General features: G+C 46.5%; 1 protein-coding gene across 7 annotated transcripts in view; it reads left to right on the top strand.

Annotated features, from left to right (window-relative positions):
• LOC127004145 (S-adenosylmethionine mitochondrial carrier protein-like) overlaps window positions 1-12,998 on the top strand; it is a 39,498-nt gene that overhangs the window by 16,105 nt on the left and 10,395 nt on the right. The window contains exon 1 of one of the 7 annotated variants that reach the window (XM_050871577.1): window positions 12,438-12,615. The exons of 4 other annotated variants lie outside the window; for them this stretch is intronic. The gene's annotated coding sequence lies outside the window, so the exon portion shown is untranslated. Of the gene's footprint in view, window positions 1-12,437; window positions 12,616-12,998 lie in introns of those variants that run through there. 2 more of the 7 variants (XM_050871576.1, XM_050871571.1) reach the window with 2 other exon arrangements.

Here is a 12,998-nt window from a genome sequence, read left to right as displayed (position 1 = left end):
TTATCCAATGCGTATGGTTGGTCAATGATGTTTTTGGTAAGTCCTGTCCCCTTCCGCTCCCTTTTAGCCCTGTTCTGTAATCTTTTTTTGTGTGTGTGCGTGTGGTTTTACTAGTTTTAATCGTTTTAGAGGAAAGACCCTATACCTTTTACCTGTCCCCTTCCGTTCCCTCTAACCCTCTTTTCATGTTACGTATATTTTTTGTTGTTTTACTTGTTGTAGAGAGACTCTCCTCATAAAGATATGAAGACTTTTTTTTTTTTTTTTCCTTGATAGGATAAAAAAAAATGTTTTTAAGTTCTGAATAACGGAGATAAGGCAAAATATACGGTTTATATATACGGTTTATATATACTTTCTCATTTCTTCTGGGCTTCTCCGGACACATATGTTTGTTTAGTAGCTTTATAGATAGGACACTCCCAATCCGCTGCCCTCCCTCCATACATTACCGGTAATTATGAGTGAAGATTAAGGAAACCGAACCAAAGATCAAGGAAAGCGAACGTTGCTGGGTGAGTATAGTAGCGAGATGAGAGAGAAAAGACACCATTAATGTGACTGAAGATTAGGGAACACGAACATTGTTGAGTATGGTAACCAGATGAGAGAGAAGACACACCGTTAATTATGTACCAAAACAGGAAACAGGCGATAAGGAGAGGAAGCTGAAGTTGTAGGTATGTAAATAAATAGACTGGTGTGGTGATATATTGCTTGCTACAAGAGCGGAGACTGCGAGGTAACTAGTATTTTAATCTGACCAGGAAACAGAAGACGCCAACGAAAGAGGACAAGTAGAGGTAAAGGTGAAATTCAGGGCATACGCTATACCTGTGCGTGGCTGCGGTGCTCATTCCCGTGGCGTTGATCCTTTGAACCTGTGGCGGACTTCCCCGAAACATAAGTGACCTTTCATATGACATTGGATAAAGAGAAAGATGAATGGGAACTGTGGTGTAACTAATGATTCAGTTTGACCAAGCAGCACAAGACACTAACGAAAGAGGACAGGACGTACCCAAAACACAACTGACCCTTCATATGATACTGGATTAAAAAGAAAGATGAATGGGAACTATGGTGTAAGTAATGATTCAGTCTGACCAGGAAACATAAGACACCAACTAAAGGAGACAGGACTTAGCCAAAACTTAACTGACGCTTCATATGACAGTGGCTAAAAAGGAAGATGAAACGGGACTATATCTTAACTAATAATACAATCGAGCTAGGAAATAAAAGACTATCGAAAAAGAACACAACTTAGCTAAAACTTAACTGGATGAAGAGTACAACGATGAAAGGAGACTGTGGCGTAGCTAATAATTTTATCTGACAAGAAAACGAGACGCCATAGCCACGAATACAGATAGGATGTCTTTGTAATAGAATAGGCATTAAAGGAAAATGAACTGTGGCTTTTAATTGACATATCATCTCGACAGGAAACGGATGATAGAGAGACAAAGGAAGCCGAAGTCATACTCTCCTCAAGATAAAGATATGACAGTTTTTTTTTTTTTTGTTTGTTTTTTTTTTGCTTAACATTCGCGTGGTAAGACTTTGATGTCTCTGGGTAAGTCTTCTGAGTAGCGGGTGATAGAGAGACAAAGGAAGCCGAAGTCAAGCTCTCCTCAAGATAAAGATATGACAGGTTTTTTTTTTCTTAAGATTCGCGTGGTAAGACTTTAATGTTTGTGGGTAACTCTTCTGAATAGCGGGTGGTAGAGAGACAAAGCAAGCCGAAGTCAAACTCTCCTCAAGATAAAGATATGAGTTTCTTTTTTTTCTTCATAAGATTTGCGTGATAAGACTTTAATGTTGCTGGGTAACTCTTCTGAATGCCAGGTGATAGAGAAACAAAGCAAGCTGAAGTCAAGCTCTCCTCAAGATAAAGAAATGACGCTTAATTTTTTCTAAAGTTTCCCTTGATAAGATAAAAATGTTTCTGGGTTACACTTCTGAATAACGGAGATAAGGCAAAATATACGGTTTATAAGTAAATGGGTTAAAAAAAAAATATTCTTATACAGTCAGACGAATAACAAAGTAAACGTTTAAAACACAAACTACAAAACGTGGAAACACTTTGGACTTCCCTTCATCACTAGGAAAAAAAAAGAAAGGATATACCGAACAAAAAAAAATACAAGTTGATAAGGGGAGAGAGAGAGAGAGAGAGAGAGAGAGAGAGAGAGAGAGAGAGAGAGAGAGAGAGAGAGAGAGAGAGAGAGAGAGAGAGAAGCACAGGAAAAGGGAAAGGAATACAATACCAAAACAATCTGAGGGACAAACTAACGTATAATCCATTTCGTCATCACCACCACCACCACCACCACCACCACTCCTCTTCATTGTCATCCTCACCACTTCTTATCAGTTAGTCACCACCACCACCATCACCACCAATACAGATTACACGCAACACCACCTCCCTCGCAAGCCCGGGAACACCATAGAGCGAGAGCGAGAGAGAGAGAGAGAGAGAGAGAGAGAGAGAGAAGGGGGGGGACGGTAAAAATGACAACACTGGAAATTGTAAGGTCTCAGAAGACAACACACACACACACACACACACACACACACACACACACACAGAGACGTCAAAAGAAATCTGTCTTCGTATTTCCTGTCTCTCACTTCCGCGTGTAAAGATAAGAAAGAAAACAAAATCATAAATATATTCACTCGTTAATATTAAGCGAGGCACCAATAAATACGTATATACTCACAATGATGAACAAGGAAACGAAGAAACAAAAGAAAATCGACACTTCTGCATAGTTTCAATATATGAAAGACTTGCAATATTTGTTTTCACTCTCCCAGATAATAGTTTGCAGATAACATGGTATTTCCTCTCTCTCTCTCTCTCTCTCTCTCTCTCTCTCTCTCTCTCTCTCTCTCTCTCTCTCTCTCTCTCTCTCTCTCTCTCTCTCTCCCCCACCCCCTTCCCATCCCTTGCCCGCCCTTGACACAGGCCTACACGCGGCCCTCATTGCCTCGACAATAAATACTGATCAGCTCACAAATGGCGAATATTTAACACGGGGAGCTGGACCATAAACATCCAGCAGCGCTCTACCTCGCCTAATTTAATTTCCGTGGGATTTGAAATAACACAATTGGAGTCACGTATTTCAGTCAGTCCAGTCCAGTCCAGTCCAGTCAGCTCGCGTCCAATAATACTGTTTTTCGCGGATTTCATTTATCATTTTTTTTTTCCTGTTTGCGAATCAAGGATGTCCTCTATATTCCACTCCCGTGCACTGTGTAATGATGTCGTGCATAATAATTTTGACAGACAGATGCACTTCCTCCCTGCCCCCCCCCAGACACAAAGTGATATGCAAAAGGAATGAATAACAATGTCTGGCTTGTGTAAAATCCAAGAGCACACAGAAGCAGGTTTATTGTAGGAAAAGATTGTCGTGTGCCAGGTACCGAGATCGTGCACTGGGTAACAACACCAACAGACGCGTGCGCCCTCCTCACAACGGTATAAAAACCCTCACTCTCTCAGGCAAGACCAGCTCCGAGGGCACAGCAAATCAAGATAAGGCCAGGAAAAGACTTGTTTGGGCTGAATGGAATGGTTATGGCCGCCTCTTCCGCGCCACATTGCCCCCCGTGATATTTATTAGAGTGGAAGCTTATGAGAGTCTGGGGCGTCGAGTGTAAACAGGGAGGAACTTCTGTGACAAGCTGTGGGCGGCGAGGCACACAGCGGGTCATATTCTCAAACATTTCGACCCACGCACACATATTTGACAGGGCTTTCGTAAGAGTTGTGAGGATTTCCAAGTGTAGTTTGATGACCCTTCTGGTAGTCTGAGCATTCTTCTGTACCATGAACCTAAACTACGCTCATCAGAACCCGATTTATCTCCTTTTCGGGCTATGGGAAGTAGTTGAGGTGAGAGGCAGAAGCGTCTGAGAATGCCGACCACAATGTTCACCACGAAGCAATCTTAACACGAGCCACCTGCGGGAGTGCGTGCGCCTTGCCTCCAGAGTTGGGACGGCATTATAAGATACTTTCGCTTCTCACATCAACTATTTCTAAAGGTCAAAGAAGGGGTCAGTCGGGTTCTAATGAGGGTTTCTTTAGGTAAAAGGTACAGAGAAAGGGTCAAACTACCACCAGGGTCATAAAACTACTCCTGGAAATGCCCCAAGCTCTTACGAAATCCTTGCCAAATATGTGAACTTGGGCGTTGGAATGTTATGTGGAAGTTTCTGGGTAGTGGATGGCGGATAGAAAGCTTCGGCCAGGGATTCTGAGAGAGGAGTAACAATAATATTTGCGGAGTGAGATGAATATCACTCCGCGCGCCTGTTAAAGTGAGTGGCTGGACGAGAGTCGGCGTAGTGCAGGGGAAGCGGTATACGTGTTTATATTTCCAATGTTAAAAATAATACAAGATGACACACAAAATGCCGAAAAAATATACAAGAGTTGAAGAAAAAAGCTGTGGAATAAAAAGGTCATAAATCTACACATGCGGTTTACACACAGAAAGAATTTAGTTTCAGATGAACGATCTTGTACACGTGTTGAATTAGCGGACCGTACCGGCGTCCTGCAGGGGAGGTCACAGTTATAATTTCGTGAACACTTGAGGAACGACATTGCACACGTGATGAATTAGCTGATTGTACCGGCGTCTTGCAGGGGAGGAAGTCACAGCTATAAATTCATTAACACTTGAGGTCAAAACAGTTATACTAGTGTGAATGTGTGTGGTGTGTGCATGTGAAGGCTTCGACGCTGATCATTTTAAAGTCTTCCAAGGGTGTTCCAGCGAGACGTGCCGAGCTGAACGCCTGCCGGGGTGACCGAGGCCCTACAAGTGAGGCAGCAAGCGGGACAACACGTGTCCCTCGGTCTCTGCCTAGTGTTTGGCGCCACCGTATCTGCTTGATGACAGACTCTCACCTCCGCTTCTGCCCTTGCCTGTGATTAATGATACACTTTTGATGCTGATTTACATACGGAAGACAAACATTCGCAAACTCAAGGCTGTATATTTGCAGTTCAGAATCTTGAACGTTGTACACATCATTGTAAGAGGAACAACTTTATAAAATCAACACTATAAAATATCAACTCTCCAAAATTGTACATAAATTCAGTTCACATCAGCAATGAAACCCTTCCTCCCCCTAAGAAAGGGTAAAAAAAATAACAAATAATAGCACACTCGTATTCCATCATGACTAAGTTGCAAAAAGGTCATGCATCTTTTATCGCTCGAAAGGAAGGAAAACAAAATTCACGTGAGCTAAAATAGTTGTAGTTGTGTTTCAGAAACCACCCCAAGATATAAACAAGATAAAAAAAAACTCCATAATAGTTAATAAGACGTATGATCTGTCGGCGCCCCGAACGATTGAAAGTGAACGAACGCACCGATAATAGCTTTGATTTGCGTGACGTTAGTGAAGGGCACCGCGTCCATTTGGCAGGCCGAGCGACGGACGAGGGAGGCGAGGCACGGAGGTGGTGGTGCCGCGTGGCTGAGATCGCTGACGAGAGGGTAACGGCACGAGAGGCAAGGACGCCGGGACGGGTTGGTGGCTGGCCTACTGCACACCCGGGCACGCCCCTCCTCTCCCTCCCTCCCTTCCCCGGCCAACATCTATCTATCCTTCCTCTTCCCCACTGCCCTTTAGTATCACAGTTACACCCCATCCTTCCCCACCAATCCCAGCTAACCTTCCCTTCCGTCCCCCATCACCGCCACAGTTACGCTGCCCCGCCCACAACCATTCCCGCAATATCTTCTTCCCTGTCCCACCCACCTACTGCTAAAAGTGTCCCCCCTCCTCCCCCTTTGTCAGCCATGCTCCCTGCCCCGCCTACCCACCACCACAGTTGGGTCCAGATCACCATCACACCAAACATCCACCGCCCACTAGACATACCCCGCCTCGCCCCTCCAAAATTGGTGACAACATAGGTATGCCACACCTGAGGAATATGTATTTATGACTAACGTGGGATCATTACCACTGAGGGAGCCTCTTATAAGCCGCTGCCGGTATGCGCCTTGGTAACGAGGAAAATGACATTGTTAATCCCTACTTTCTCTTGCTGTGTACTGAATGTTGTGAATGTACAGCACTTTCTGTAAATGCTACGTGTATACTGTGCCACACATGGAGGCTGTGAATGAGCAGTGTTACCTGTCATTGCTGTGAATCTACGCAGTGCTACCCTGGGGTGCTGAATCTGACCAGTGTTACCTGTAAATGCTGTGAATGTTAGCACAGTTACCTGTAAATGCTGTGTGTACAGTGTTGCGTGAGTCGCCGTGTGAACCGTCGGGCCGTCGCCAAGGCCTATGACAGCAGTCCTGAGGCCCCGGCAGCACCGAGACACGAGCCTGGCTCAGTAGAACAAGTTGTCAAAGTTGTCACTTTCACGCACCTCCTCAGCACCTCTCCTGTCGCTCACTTCCCCGGCACAGCAGCGCAGCGGCAGTCAGCACTCCCCAGCACTCACTCCCCCTAGCTGCTAGCGAACCCACACACACTGAATAAATTAACAGGTCAGAACTCCCTCTCCACTAATTACGTGCAATCCCCATGAATTATGAACATGGTTGTAATTACGAAAGCATTCTCACAACCAACTTCCATAACGCAAACTCTACTAACGTACTTTTCATTATCTACAACCCTACGAAGAGCACCAGAGGAGGATATATAAAAACCCTGAACCTACATGATTAATCTCATAAAATAGAGGAAGGGATAAGTGGTGTTATGCAGACACGCAGTGGATCATGGCGCGCAACGCACCTCTGACACGGTACGAGTGAGGCCCGGCAGCGCGCTGAGATACAACCACACGCAACAATGTCCCGCGGTAGACTGACTGCCTGGCGCTGGCTGGGAAGGGATGAGCAAGTCCCGAGCACCTCAGCTGGCAAAGTCGCGTCGCTGCGGCCAGAGCGTCGGGACCCGGGATTCGGGCGGCACCGGCGGGCACCTTCCTTCCCCGGCCTGCAACAGGATCTTGCCTCGCCTTCCCTGGCGCCCCACCCTTAATAATTAAAGTACATGCTTATGCAGCATATTTATATCACGCTTAATGATGACAGATTGAAGGAAAAGATTATTAATCAATATATTTACAAATATGAAAAAGGAAAATAGCCTCTAAACAATTCGAGGACCGTAAGACTTAGGAACGAGTAGATGAACTGAACGTTGGAAATTCCTAGAGTTTATGAGAGGAACTACAATGCTTGTTGTGCAGACTTTTCCGCGTCAGTCCCGGCTCATTACTTTGCCGTCGTTCCGTAAGCCGCATGATGAAGGCGCGGACAACGGCTCAGCCAAGACCATAAAAGAAATTCGTATCGCCAAGGAAAAGTTTGCGCTACTCGAAATGCTTCAACGGAGTGGCTTCGTGCATGCACGTATATCACATAACAAAGCGAATACTTCTTTGATTAGTACACGTAAACGAATTTTTTTTCTCTAAAGAGGAACTTCTCGGGAGCAGAATTATATAGTCTTATATCACGTCAGTGCCGAAGGAAAGTAAAAAGGTTTATTTCATGACATATCAGACATACAGCCAAATTGATAGATAGATAGACACATAGATAAATAGATCAAGAGAGAGAGAGCCTCGCAAACTATAATTCTAGTGAGATCTGCTAATTGGAAGGAGGGGAACAACAAGTATCATGAACATTCGTGGCAACCATCAGCTGTACACGGTGTGCGGGAGCGCCGAGAGGGATGTATATACAGACCAATCTTCACGGCAAGTTCACGCTCCAGTAGGGAATTCACATGCCCTATGAGGAGTGTACTGAGGGGAGGAGCTGACCCATGAATGTCCTGAGGCCGAGACGGAGGAAGGGAAGGGGAGGGCAGCACTGACACACACTGGTGCAGTCAAAACCTTACGGCCAGTTACTGCAAAGAAGGAAGGAACAATGCCAGCGTGGGAGCGAGTAAGCTAAAGATGTAGTGAGTCATGTGCGGTGCTTGCTGGCCCATCATCGTGCCCGCCTCGTTGTTACCGGCCACGTATAGAGAGAATGCTGCTATTGTATTCAGAGGTGTGTGTTTGTGGTGGGGAAGTGGGGGGGGGGGGGGGCCAACACCCACAACCAGCCGCGGTAACGAATGCATGTTTGTCTCTTTGCCCGTTTGTTTGTCAGTCTGTTTTTGTGTCCACCAAATCGACGGCCTCGTGTTGTTTGTTCGGGGATAAGAACCGTGATGCTGCCGTCCTTCCCCCACCCCTCACCCCCCCGTGCTTGATCAAAGAGAGGACCTCCTGTAGATAAGGCTGAAGAGGGGCAATGATTAGGAAAATGATACCCTGCACGTGTGAACAATATGGCGCGCGAGGAAGTGGACTGAACGTGAAAATATAAACCAAGGAAAATCAATATCCAGGAAACTAAAAGAGATAGATGAAGGTAAAGTTGGGGGCATACACTTTAGCTGCGCTTGACCACGGTGCTCATCTCCGTAGTATTGGCAGTTGATCCTGTGGTGGGTGGGAGCCCATTACCCCGGGACACAGGGCCAGTGTGACATCCGGGCTACCACAGTTTACCTTCCCCAGGTTCCCATTTATCGACCAGCCCGAGAGGGAGGATGAACAGCTGGGTGAGCTGCACGCCGACTGCCCGGACCGGGATTCGAACCCGGGCCCGCGTAGTTGTACCCAGGCACGCTGACCACTAGACCACGAAAGCTTAAAAAAGAGATAGTTCACCTTAAAATATGAGCAAGCTAGGAAGGAGAAAGAATGAATTTGTACACACACACAAAAAAAAATAATAATAATCACATACACAAACAAATAAACAAACAAACACACACACATGGAAAGAAAAAATGTCTGCAAAAGAAGAATGCTGAGGCGGGGAAGAGAAGAGGAGGAGGAGGAGGAGAGGGAGGAGGAGGAGGTATGTTAGTAATAGTGCAAATCAAGCTGTGATGAGGTTAACGGTGACACTAGAGCAGGAGAGGAAGTAGGGAGGAAAGGAAGGAAGGAAAAAAGGAAGAAAGGATGGGAAGAGGATGTAGAGAGTCAGGGGCACTAAAGATAGAGATGGATGGAGCGGTGAGGGGAGGAAGGAGGATGAGGGAAGGAGGTGGAACTTGTTTGCCTTGAAAATTACCCATCTCGCTTCACCTTTCGCCCCGTCCTACCCTCCCCTGCAGTCCCGTCCTTCCAGTTCCTTGCCACCCCTCCCTCCACCTCCTTGCCATTCTTCCCACCGTCCCCTGATTCCCCTCAATCAAATCCCCCCCCCCCCCACTCCTTCTCCTGTTGCATCCCCCATCCTCCTGTGCCCTTCTGCTCCGTTCCATCCCTCCCTCAGCCCCCTTCCCCTCTTCCCTCTTTCTTCCTGCCCCTTGCCCCCTTCCCTCACACTGGCTCCGGGGTCACACAGTTCAACCTCAGCCTGACACACGGGAAGGGAAAGGTTAATCACCACCACACCTGATCAACAAGTCACACTGCAGTTTCTCGCCTGACTGACTGGGTAACGGGCTTCTCAGTTAACCGGCAGTTATTTGCTAAGTGACTTTTTTTTTTTTTTTTTTTTTTTTTTTAAGTATACGCCTATTCCGCCGGTAGGCTTGCATGAGGGGCCTGGATGGTATTCGGCCCCAGCCCGTCATGGCGCAGGCAAGTGTTTATAGTGACGCCATCTTCTCTTACTGACTGACTGGTTCACTGACGACTTACTGACCTACTGCACTGCGCTGACTGACTAACAATGATTTTCTGAGCGACCGATTTACTGACCGGTTAACTGGCTTGCTGACTGACTGGTTTACCACTTGATTATTTCAATGAAGAAGTGATTTTCTGACTGATTGGTTACCTGACTGACTGACTGACTGACTAACGAGAAAACAAACCGGCTGATTGAAAGCTGTTGGCGGACCGTATATGATGCACGAGTGTCATCAGGAGAGCTCGTGACCAAGGCAAGTTTGGGTGGCAGTCAGTAACTAAATCAGCAAATCAGTCACTCAGTCAGACAGTCATTTGGCAGCGCATTTGGGCAAAAATGCTTCTACAGATTCGTGCGTTTTATTTTGGTTTGTGAAGAGAAAAAATCTATGCTTCAGTATTTCGTATTTCGAGTACGTATTTTCACCAGCTTCCTCACGGCCGCCACTCCCTCCCCATCGCTCCCTTGCCTTCCTCACACGCCCCTCGCCGCCCCCTCAACCCCATCACCCACCGCCCCCTCACCCCCATCACCCACCGCCCCCTCACCCACATCACCCACCGCCCCCTCACCCCCATCACCCACCGCCACCTCACCCCCATCACCCACCGCCCCCTCACCCCCATCACCCACCGCCCCCTCACCCCCGTCACCCACCGGTCCCTCACCCCCATCACCCACCGCCCCTTCACCTCCCTCCTCCACCGTACCCTCACTTCCACCCCCCCCCCCTCGCCGCCGCCCCCTCGCTGTCACCACCTCCGTGTCAATTAAAGTTCCCGGATGGACCGACTGATGGCCTCCAGATTCCAGCTGATGAGCTACTTAGGACGTAAATGGCGGCGCTGGTCTGCTGCCAACACGTGTTGTATAATATTATATGAATGTGTTTGCGGTGGTGGTGGGGTGGGGTGGGGGGAGAAGAGGGGTGGCAAGTTCCTTTTCTCGTTTTCTCGTTTCCCTCTTTGTCATGGCTTATTTTCCTTCTTTTCTCCGTGTCCTTCTCCCATTTGCTCCCTTACCTCCCCTACCCTCTTCTTCCTGATCAAAGCCCTGTCCTACCCCTTCTTGCCTGGTTCTTCTAATCCAGTGGTTCTCAACCTTTTTCACACCATTTCACCCTTCATGAATTTTCAACATCCTTGTGGCTCCCCTTCATTTTTCTCACAAGCCTCACCCCGCCAAAAAAAGGTTAAAAAAAAGCATGTGAAGAGAACACCTTTACTTTATTACAAAGTTGACAATCTTAATTATCTTATATTTTGATAGATCTTTGTGATATACATCATCAGACTACAAAAGACTAGTGGAGACTAGCCTCACAGCAAATTCCTAACATTATCTAGACAATATTATTAACATTAATTAACATTATTATTTATTTATGTATAATTTCTAACAGCTCGCCATGGCCCCCCTAAATTCTTGCTATGGCCAGGTTGAGAACCATTGTTCTATACTATACAGTCCTTTTCTATGCCATCTCCTCCGTATACTCGCTGCCCTCTCCCTGTCTCACACCTTTCCGTTTTTTAAAATTTTCTCGTAGTTTTTATTTGCTTTTTTACCTGCCTGTTGTTGGAGATTATAAAGCCAATGTAGAGACTAAAACTGTTAATGAAACAGCATTTGGGCATTTTAGAATAGTACAAGAAGCCGGAGAGGAGTTCGTGTTTTATAATTTGCGGAAAGAGACGAAGTCACGAACATATTTTTCAAGCACAGAGCAAACAGGAAATGGACCTGGAAAAGCCTTAATGGGGAAACGAAGAGTGAAGCTGGTTTTATTCTCACTGGAAATCCGGAGATAGTAAATAAACTTTAACCCCAAAACCCTGAATGACTAGCTTTCTGGCGTATTGGTAGGGCGGAAAATTTTGGGATATATTTGATGCCCTGAAGGCGCCTCATCTTGATCATTGTGCTATTCGATGTAGAGCCTTTCCGCATGCTTAACCACGTCCTACATATTATCCAACGCTACATCTGTCTCCCACCTTCACACCCCAACCCTCCCCCCATCATTGACCTCATGCAACTCTTGGCTCATAATGTTTCTCTCTCTCTCTCTCTCTCTCTCTCTCTCACACACACACACACACACACACACAATGACAGTCGTGCAGTTAAGGACATTAATTTATGCATTGGTAATGGAATCTTTCTGTCCGACAAACTGACTGACTTGGCGGCTCGTCAGCGGCGCTTAATGTGGGGTGACTCACCGATAATGAGAGAGAGAGAGAGAGAGAGAGAGAGAGAGAGAGAGAGAGAGAGAGAGAGAAAAATCACGAGTAATTATGAACCGCCGACACTGGATGCATCAGGCCGCCGTGGGCATACAAGCGATGTTATTTGCTTAATGATGTTATTTTTTGAATGGCAAATCAGCTTGCTCGCAATTTGTGGATTGCATTGAATATTTGCGATGGATGAATTAAAACAAACAACAAACGATTTATTTATTAATTTATTTATGTATAAGCACATATATGAGTGCATTCTGTATATATGTATGTATAATGCAACTCTTCGTCTCGAAAACTTTCCCTGAGCCGGATTCAGGCGTAACCCCAACGAAATACCCCCCCCCCAAAAAAAAAAAAAAAAAATAGGCGGCGGCATGATCCAGGCGGCTGCTGCTGTGCCCCGGAGAGAACAGTTTGCCTAAAAGCTAAGCCACGAGCCGCCGTGCCCCGGGGAGCTGAAAAACTTATTCCCAGCGTACCCCTGGCCATGACACAGCCCCACGCTCTCCCCCGCCCCGACAGCCCCAAAGTTCCGAACCTCCGCCCGCACCGCCCAGGCCGAGGCCGAGGCGCCGGGGTGTTGTCGGCTGCAGGGGAGGCACGGCGGGGCGGCACACACAAACCACGGCAGCCTGGTGAGTGCCGGCCAGGACACTTTCTTTTCTCACTGACTGGGATATATCGGGCCAGGGAGCCTTCAAGCTGTGTAATATCCCCAGCCCGACGCATTTAGTGCAGGCCAGAATCCCCCTTCAGTGTACTGGGAGCTGCCTTGTGTACTAGGACTACCGGCATAGTTCAATCTTTTGTTCTTATGTGCTACTTCATTTATGTTATCATGGCTTAATTCACTTATGCTCATGTCCTAATTCACTTATGTTCTTTTATGTCCTAATTCACTGATGTTCCATGGCCTAATTCATTGATGTTCATGTCCTAATTCACTGATGTTCATGTCCTAATGCGCCAATGCTCTTATGTCCTAATTCACTTATGTTCTTATGTTTTTAAGGCTATC

This window comes from Eriocheir sinensis, chromosome 27 (genome assembly GCF_024679095.1).
Source record: "Eriocheir sinensis breed Jianghai 21 chromosome 27, ASM2467909v1, whole genome shotgun sequence".
Taxonomy (NCBI): domain Eukaryota; kingdom Metazoa; phylum Arthropoda; class Malacostraca; order Decapoda; family Varunidae; genus Eriocheir; species Eriocheir sinensis.
The sequence above is the reverse complement of the archived record's forward strand: the minus strand, read 5'-3'. Positions and strand labels throughout refer to the sequence as shown.